Source organism: Cebus imitator, unplaced genomic scaffold (assembly GCF_001604975.1).
Source record: "Cebus imitator isolate Cc_AM_T3 unplaced genomic scaffold, Cebus_imitator-1.0 Scaffold249, whole genome shotgun sequence".
NCBI lineage: Eukaryota > Metazoa > Chordata > Mammalia > Primates > Cebidae > Cebus > Cebus imitator.
Genome location: NW_016107564.1, coordinates 2,818,190 through 2,827,026, shown reverse-complemented (window position 1 = coordinate 2,827,026; position 8,837 = coordinate 2,818,190). Strand labels below are relative to the sequence as shown.

The 8,837-nt window shown below is 39.1% G+C and overlaps 1 pseudogene; it reads left to right on the top strand.

The window, feature by feature from the left end:
* The first annotated feature begins 815 nt into the window (after positions 1-815).
* On the top strand, positions 816-1,816 carry LOC108282734 (annotated as a pseudogene).
* The last annotated feature ends 7,021 nt before the right edge of the window (positions 1,817-8,837 follow it).

Genomic DNA, 8,837 nt, shown 5'->3' with positions numbered 1-8,837 from the left:
TGCTATAGTTTAGTTATCTTGTCTATTATATGTCTATTCCCCTTTAAAATATAAGCTTCTGGGGACTGAATTTGCTTAACTGCTGTATACCCAGTACCTAAAACAGTGCATGGTACTCAGTAAATATTTAGTGTATGAATGGATAAATAAGGGGATGGAAGTAAAAAAAGAATTGCATTAAAGTGTGATACTCATCAACAAATAGTTGTGCAGTGCCCTCTAAGCACCAGGGACCTAAGGACGTACCTGGGACAAAGATTGGTTTCCTTCTACAGTCTAGTAGCGGATGGAGGTGAGGTGGCAAAACTGTTCCCAAGAATCAGAAAGTATAGGATGCATATGATTATCCATGATACGAGCTTGTAATCCAGACATGAAGGCCTGTAAAAGATGCCTTGGATTTGGAGTGTCTAAGCTGTCATCTGAAGGTCAAGGAGTAGTGACTGGGTGAAGGAGGTGGGGCAGTGGGAGAGCTAAACAGTGAGATCTGTTGAGCTGCGGTCAGACTTAAGGAAGGATGTGGCTGAGAAGTTGACTTCTCATGAACCCCTATCTTTACTCTGATGAAATAAACAAGGAAGTCTAGAAGGAAAGGAGGAGCCCAAGTGAATTAAAAGCATTTTGAGGCATCTTGCCAAGTTCTATTTATTCTTATTTCATTAAAAATACAGAAAGAGGGCCAGGCGTGGTGGCTCACACCTGTAATCCCAGCACTTTGGGAGACCGAGGCAGGCAGATCATAAGGCCAAGAGATTGAGACCATCCTGACCAACATGGTGAAACCCTGTCTCTACTAAAAATACAAAAATTAGCTGGGTGAGGTGGTGCACCTGTATTGCGCCACTGCACTCCAGCCTGGGCAAGAAGAGCAAAACTCTGTCTCAAAATTAAATAAAAAAAAAATACAGAAAGAGTAGTAATACAAGCTGCAGCCTTGCTTGGTTTAGGGTGTGGGAGGAGAAATCATGCAGCTGTCTTACATGAATCTGTTAGAAAGAAGTAGGTCACAGGTGTGATCTGTGTGGCATCAACGCACATGCTTTTCTTTTGTTTTTGATATTCAGCCTTTATCCATTCTTCTTTTCGTGATGGTATCTTGACTTGAGGAAACACAAAACATACTGAGAAGACAAAGACCTCCCTAAAGAAAACAGATCAACTCTGAGCTTCCTGGTGACACTCAAAACCTTGTGAGAGGAGCAGTGTGAAGAAAAGGCGAGAACAATCCCTGGACCAACCAAAGTCCACAGGCTGCTGCATCCCGCACCCAGTTCCTACGTCCCATCGCCGGTGCCAGCATGCCTGAGAGAATGGCTGAAAGGGGTGCTAAAGGAGATAAGACCAAGGTGAAGGATGAACCGCATAGCAGATCTGCAAGTTGTCTGCTAACCCTGCCCCTCCAAAGCCAGAGCCGAAGCCTGAAAAAGCACTTGCAGAGAAGGGAGAGAAGGTACCCAAAGGGAAAAAAGGGAAAATCTGATGCTGGCAAGGAGGGGATAACCCTGCCGAAAAGGGAGATGCTTCAACAGACCAGGTACAGGAAGCTGAAGCTGCTGGGGTTGCCGAGGGGAGTGTGTGCATTTTTGAAAACTGTGTACTTCTGGTGGCTGTACAATTTGAAATACTACTTTTTATCAAGTTCTATAAAAATCAGAATTTTGTTTTACTCTTTTTAAAGCTACGTTGTTACTACGCAGAACACTTTATTGTTGTTTTTGGAGGAAGGGGCATATGTCACTAATAGACTGTCTCTGAAACTGGACTGATGTGGGGAAAACACCTTTCCCTTCAAGTTTTTAATTTTTTTTTTTTTTTTTTTTTTTACACTTTTGGCATCAAGTTTAAGAAATCTTTACCTAGCCCTAGTTCCCAAAGATTTTCTTTTCTGTTACATTTTTAGTAGAGACGGAGTTCCACCATGTTGGTCAGGCTGATCTCGAGCTCCTGACCTCAAGTGATCTGCCCACCTCGGCCTCCCAAAGTGTTGGGATTATAGGCATGAGCCACCATGCCCAGCCCCCTTCTAGTTTGGAAAGACTTCCTCTTGGTTCCCAAGAGGAGGGATTCCCTGACTTTGACCACATGGACACCTTGGCACAAAAGTCCTATGGTATGAAAAAACAAATTCATTCATTTTTACGTCTTCTTCCTTTCCATCTTTCAGCGTAGCCTTAACTCCCATAAACCCAGACACCTATGGGGACCTGACCCCCAATAATGGTTACCAGTGTGTCAGGCAATCTGGACTTTCCAGTGAGGCCTCTGAGATGGTGCCCCTCAAAGGAGCAGCAGTTCTGATTCTAGATTGTGGATCTTCAGATAAATTCTGCCATTTTTATTTCACTTCCTGAAAGTCAGAGTTGGCCCGTGAAAAGCTGTTAGACAGCATGCAAATGTGAAATGTCAATTGTCAATCTAAACTTTCCCTGTTCAGAACGTCAGTCAAAGACTTCATGGGTTTTACAGTTGCTTCCTGATTTTTGGTAGTTTATGGAGGAAGAAAGTTTGAAAGTTGTCGTATACTGTTTATGATTGTCTAGCCATGTCCTGCTGAAATACCATGACTGTTGATGGACAGTATCTCTAACAAAGCTAAATACAGTTTAGCTTGGGGAAAAAAAAACAAAGGTCTCCTGACAGCTGCCACAGACCTGCACCCAAGAGCATGTTTCCAGAAGTTCCCGCTATACACCCTAAATCCCCTTTGAGAACAGACTGGTCTGTCAACTCTAAGTCTTTGTTTTCACATTTACAATATGAAAATCATCACATGTTTACATGATGGCAGTGTTGTGAGGGTATTGTTCACAAAAGACTGAAGCTCAAAAATGTTAGCAATTATTGTTGAAAGAAAAAAACAAGAATTAGGTAATGAATTGTAGCATCTCCTTTTTCTTCCTTTAACATTGTGCCTTATTCCTCAGCAAATGAGCAAAAGATGCTGTTGGCTGGCTGACAGATGGTTTTAGCTGGTGAATCCGATGAAGAATCTGGATCTGCTGGTGAATGTCCAGCCTGTTGTTGCTGAGTTTGAACCATGGGAGAGGCAGTTGTTTATTCTGCAGGCATTGCTTGAGTGCCAGCCACATACTGGGCATGGCTCTGGTGCTAGGGACAGAGAACTTGGTATTTCTGGTGAACAAAGGCAAGCAATTGCCCTGTTGGCATGGAGCTGACCTTCTAGTGGGGGAACCGAAAACAGACGGCACCCCCATGTCTAGAGGCTTTCCCAGGTATACACTCCCATGTTCTTGCAGCAAGGCTGAGCCACAGGGAGATTACATGAGATGCTCAGGCTTAAAGGGCTAGTGGGGGTGGAAAGCTGGTATTGGAGTCTGGGCTCTGGTGGTTTGGAAGAGGAGATATGGCCCGGCAGGAATCGTGTGTACACAGTGAAGTAGAAAGAATAATATAGAAAAATATATCTTTACTTAAATGGAAAAAAATACGTATACATATTCATGGAAAATATATTTTTTTTCAGTGGAAAATATATATATATATATTCATTTAAGTAAAATAGGAGTAAAGATAGGAGTTCATGAGAAGTCAACTTCTCAGCCACATCCTCCCTTAGGTCTGACTACAGCTTAACAGATCTGGTGACTTTTTGGCTCTCCCACTGCCCCATCTCTTTCACCCAGCTACTATTCCTTAACCTTCAGGTAACAGCTTAGACACTCCAAATGTGAGACATGTTTTACAGGCCTTCACATCTGAATTACAAGCTCGTATCATGGATAACCATACGCATTCTATACTTTCTGATTTTTTCGGAAAATTTTGCCACCCCACCTCCATCCCCTATTAGACTGTAGAAGGAAACCAAACAATCTTAGTCTCAGGTGCATCCTCAGTGGCTAGCAAGTCCCTGGTGCTTAGAGGGCACTGCATAACTATTTGTTGATGAGTATCATACTTCAATGCAATTCTTTTTACTTACATCCCCATATTCATCCATTCATGCATTAAATATTTACTGAGCTGTTTTAGGTTCTGGGTTTATAGCAGTCAAGCAAATTCAGTCCCCAGAAGTTTATATTTTAAAGTGGAATAGATGTATAATAGGCAAGATAAGTAAACCATAGCATATGTGAGGTGGTGATGAGGGCTAAGAAGGGAACTCAGCAAGGAACAGGATAAGGACTGTGGGGAGGGCTGCAATTTTGGATAAAGGACCAAGGAAGGTCTCACACAGAGGGTGGCACTTGGGTAAAAGTCTGCATACGGGGAGGTGAAATCTGGGGAAACAGGGCTCCAGACCGAGAAGAGCAATTACAAAGGCCCTAAGGCAGAAGCAAGTCTGGTGTGTTCAGAGAACAGCAGAGGTCAAGTAACAGGTCCATGGTACAGGAAGAATAAAGAGAGAATAAGTGGGAGATGAAAATCGAGGTGTAATTAATTGTGTGTGCGTTGGGGACCCAGAGATAGCTAAACACTAGCGCAGAAAAGTGACATCTCCTGACATGTTTTGTCAGGCTCACTCTGGCTGTGTGTTGAGCGGAAACGGAAGTGAGGTGGGGACAGAAACAATAAGGTCATTTTGGAAGCTATGGTGCCATAATCCAGACAAGGGATGATGGTGCCTTGAACTGGGTTGGCATCAGCAGATGCAATTAAATTCTGAATATATTTTAAAGGTACAGCAGACAAGATTTGTCGATGGGGTAAAGAGATAATGAGAGCGGTCAGAGACAACTCCATGATTTTTGGCTTGAGCAACTTTAAGGATGGAGTTGTTATTTACTGAGTAGAGAAAGACTGTGAGAGGAGAATTCATCTGGGGTATGTTGAGCTTAAGATGCCTGTTACGTGTCTAAGTGAAAATGTTGAGACAAACACCATACCACGCTGCACAAAAGTTAACTTATTCAATCCTCATAAGAACCTCCCCATGAGGTAGGTGGTATCCATGACGCCATCTTACAGGAAAGAGACTGAGACCTGAGGCCCAGAGAGGAAGAGTGACTTTTCCAAGTTTACCTAGCTGGTTGGTGGTGGAAGTGGAGAACTGGAATTCAAGCCTAAGCAACGAGGCTCTGGAATTCATGCTCACTTTGCAAAACACACACACAGACACACACACACACACACACACACACACACTCTCTCTCCCTCTACCTCTCCACCTCATTCTAGTCACTTAAGAAATTCCTTGTTCTGAGCACTCATTGAGCCCATTTGTGAGCCAGTCACTGTGGGTGCTCTGATTAGAATGGGTATGAGTCACTTTCTGTGGGCCTGATCTTCGGAGTGGAGTCCCACACGGGCTGAAAATAAAGCAATGGGCAGCCTCTCCAGAGTAAAATCAGCATGTCATCACCAGAAATAGGATGAATAGATGCTAAATATATATATATATGTGTGTATATATATATATATATTTCTCAAAACCTATTCTGATACCAAATTTAGCCCATCATACATGGACAAAGTTTATATATGAGCCATTCCTTACATGTATTTCAAACACACCCAGAACACCAACTTGTGCCAAAATTTTTTCAACAGATTTTCTAATAAGATGTTTACTTGATTCCTTGGGACGATTACACTTTCCATTCTTATATTCTAACACAAAGAGGCTGAAGGTCAAATATCTTAGCTGAGGGGAGGAACACATTCTTGAATATTTAAGAAGCAACTGTGAAATGCTTTCTCAATGCAGCATTTTTCAAAGCAAGTTAAAAGCAAAAGCAAACAAAAATTCCAGAAGAAATCCCCAAATATAATTCATTGAAAGTAGGAATACTAAATATGATTCACTGATTTTTTTTTTAAATCTTACTTTATGTTTTAGAGAAGCTTTAGGTTTACAGCAAAATCCAGCAGAAAATACAGAATGTTCTCATATGCTTCCTTCTCCCTACACATGCACAGTCTCCCCTAGAGGGGTACATTTGTTACTATCAATGAGCCAACATTGACATGTCATTATCACCCAAAGCCCATAGTTTACATTCGTGGTCATTCTTGATGATGTACATTCTAGAGGTTTTGACAAAGGTAGAGTAACGTCCACACACCATTATAATATTACATAGAATACTTTAACTGCTCATTCATCACTTCCTCTCTGCAACCTCAGACTCATATTGGATTCATTCACTTAGCAATATGCATTTAAGGTTCCTCCATGTCTTTTCACAGACTGATAACTCATTTCTTTTTAGCATTGAATAATATTCATTTGTCTGGATGTACCACAATTTATCTATTTACCAATGGAAGAATGTCTTGGTTATTTTGTTTTGTTTTCTGAAAGTACATTTTTTTCACTTTAACAAATTGCAAAATTCTGCTTATTAATATTTTACTAAATAGTAATCAAAGCAAAGTTCAAATGTATATTTCTGAAAGACATTCTTTAGTAAAAAGTAATAAGCTCTACAAATAATTTTTCAGGTTGTAATAGCAATTGTGTGCTTATATATAATTTTGAAAAATAAGAGTACAGAGAAAAAATAAATATTTGTAACTTCAATATTCAGAAATAAATAGCATTAATATTAATATTTTTGTGTATTATGTATACATTTTTCCCAGAATTTATATCCTAAGGTTTTAACTCCATATTATATGATACATATCTTAGCTTATCTTTAAATTTTCTTCCATTTTAATTTTTTTTCTCCTCTATACATACATGGATAAATACTCTTTTAAAATAGTATTTTTATTTATTTTATTTTAAAACATATTCTAAAGCTATGATCTTTAAAACTCATATACAAACAAAGTAACTCAGCTCTTTATTGTCAAAAACATCATCAAGCACCTATAAAATTTTTTTCTTTTCAAAAATGCATTTATTACATATTTCCTGACCAATGGTGCAATACACTTTTTTTTTTTTTGCAAAGAAATAGGAAAATAACTTCAGTTCATTACATTAATCACAATAGCCAAGATATGAAGTCAACCCAAGTATTCACCAATGAATGAAAGATAAAGAAATTGTGGTACATATATACAGTAGAATTTACTCAGCCATAAATAAAGAAGGAAATCCTAGCATTTGTGACAATTTGGATGAGCCTGGAGGACATTATGCTAAAGTAAATCAGCCTGACACAGAAAGACAAATACTGTATGATTGCACTTATATGTGGACTCTAAAAAAACCAAACTCAAGTAGCAAGAAGTAGAATGTTAATTGTCAGGAGCTTGGCAGTGACAGAAATGGGGAAATGTTGAGTATGAACTTTCAGTTATAAGGTAAGTTCAGAGAACCTAATATACAACATGGGTGGTGATGGATGTGTTAATTTGATTGCTATAAACTTGTATGCCTTGAATATATTCAATCTTTATTTTTAATTAAGTATTTTAAAATAAAATAAACTTTAAATATGGTAAGAAAATATATGCAATTACAAACAAGATAATAACAACCACTCATCATCATGAGATGATGCTATGTTTATACTTAGCAAAGAAAGCTATGTTTATACTTATTCTATTTGTGTGTGTGTATATGTGTGTGTGTGTGTGTCTGTGTATAAAAAGAGAGTTGTATACATATATACACACACGTATGAATGGTTTTGAACTAAGTTATTAAAACCATCTACAAAAAAAAGCACATAAACACAAAAATCATGTAAAAAATGCTCACTCATTTATTCACTGACGCTCAAAACCTGTGTTGAATCTCTGCTATTTACCTGACTGTGGGCTGGATTCCAGGAATTTAAAGATCTTCAAGACAAGGTGTCTGTTCTGTGCTTGTCTATATTCCATCCAGGAGAAGGAATTCCTATCACGTAAGAGTAATTGATCACTATGCACACCATCATGCAAGCTCAACCACAGAAATATGGTGGCAAAAGTGAGAGAATGGCAAATTAACTAAAATTACAACTTCATCTAGATTGTCATTCATAAATTACTTTCTCATATTTTATGTCCTAAACCTCCATCTTCTAGCTACTGAGCTAGCAACAGACTGGAAGATAACAATAAAGAAACTACTTTCTTATTTTTTAGCACTTTAACATGTTCCCTATATGATTGTATACATGTATTGCCACATACAAGTTTATCACACTTAAGTTTTATGCTCAGTTAATTTCTTTTTCTTTCTGAGTGAGAAAATGGCACACAGGACAACACACACAAAAAAAAACCTCTTTCCCAGGACTGCACAGCTAGAGTAGAATTGTAAAACTCCATTTCTTAACAAACATAAGTTGCCAGTCTAAAAAACTATATGCCATATGTAATGTTTAAACAAAAATTTGTTGGCTGGGTACAGGGGTCACACCTGTAATCCCAGCACTTTGAGAGGCCAATACAGGCAGATTACTCAGGAATTTGAGAGCAACCTGGGCAACATCATGAAACCCCATCTCTACTAAAAACGCAAAAGCAAATAGCTAGCCATAGTGGCGTACACTTGTGGCCCCAGCTACTCAGGCGGCTGAAGTAGGAAGATCACCTGAGCCCAGGAGGTGGAAACTACAGTGAGCCAAGATCATAGCACTGCACTCCAGCCTGGGTAAAAGAGAGATCCTATCTGGTAAAAAGAGAGAGATACTACGTACATCTATAATGCGTATATTTACAGATGTATATATTTATTTATCCATGTTTACATATATAAGGAAAAATTATGTCTTTACCAGACAACTATTAATTCATATATTCCATTTATTTAATAAATACTTGTAAGTTTACCGTATGTCAGCACTGGATCAGCGATGAACAAACCAGATAAAAATCCCTGCCCTCAGCCGGGCGCGGTGGCTCAAGCCTGTAATCCCAGCACTTTGGGGGGCCTACGCGGGTGGATCACGAGGTCAAGAGATCGAGACCATCCTGGTCAACATGGTGAA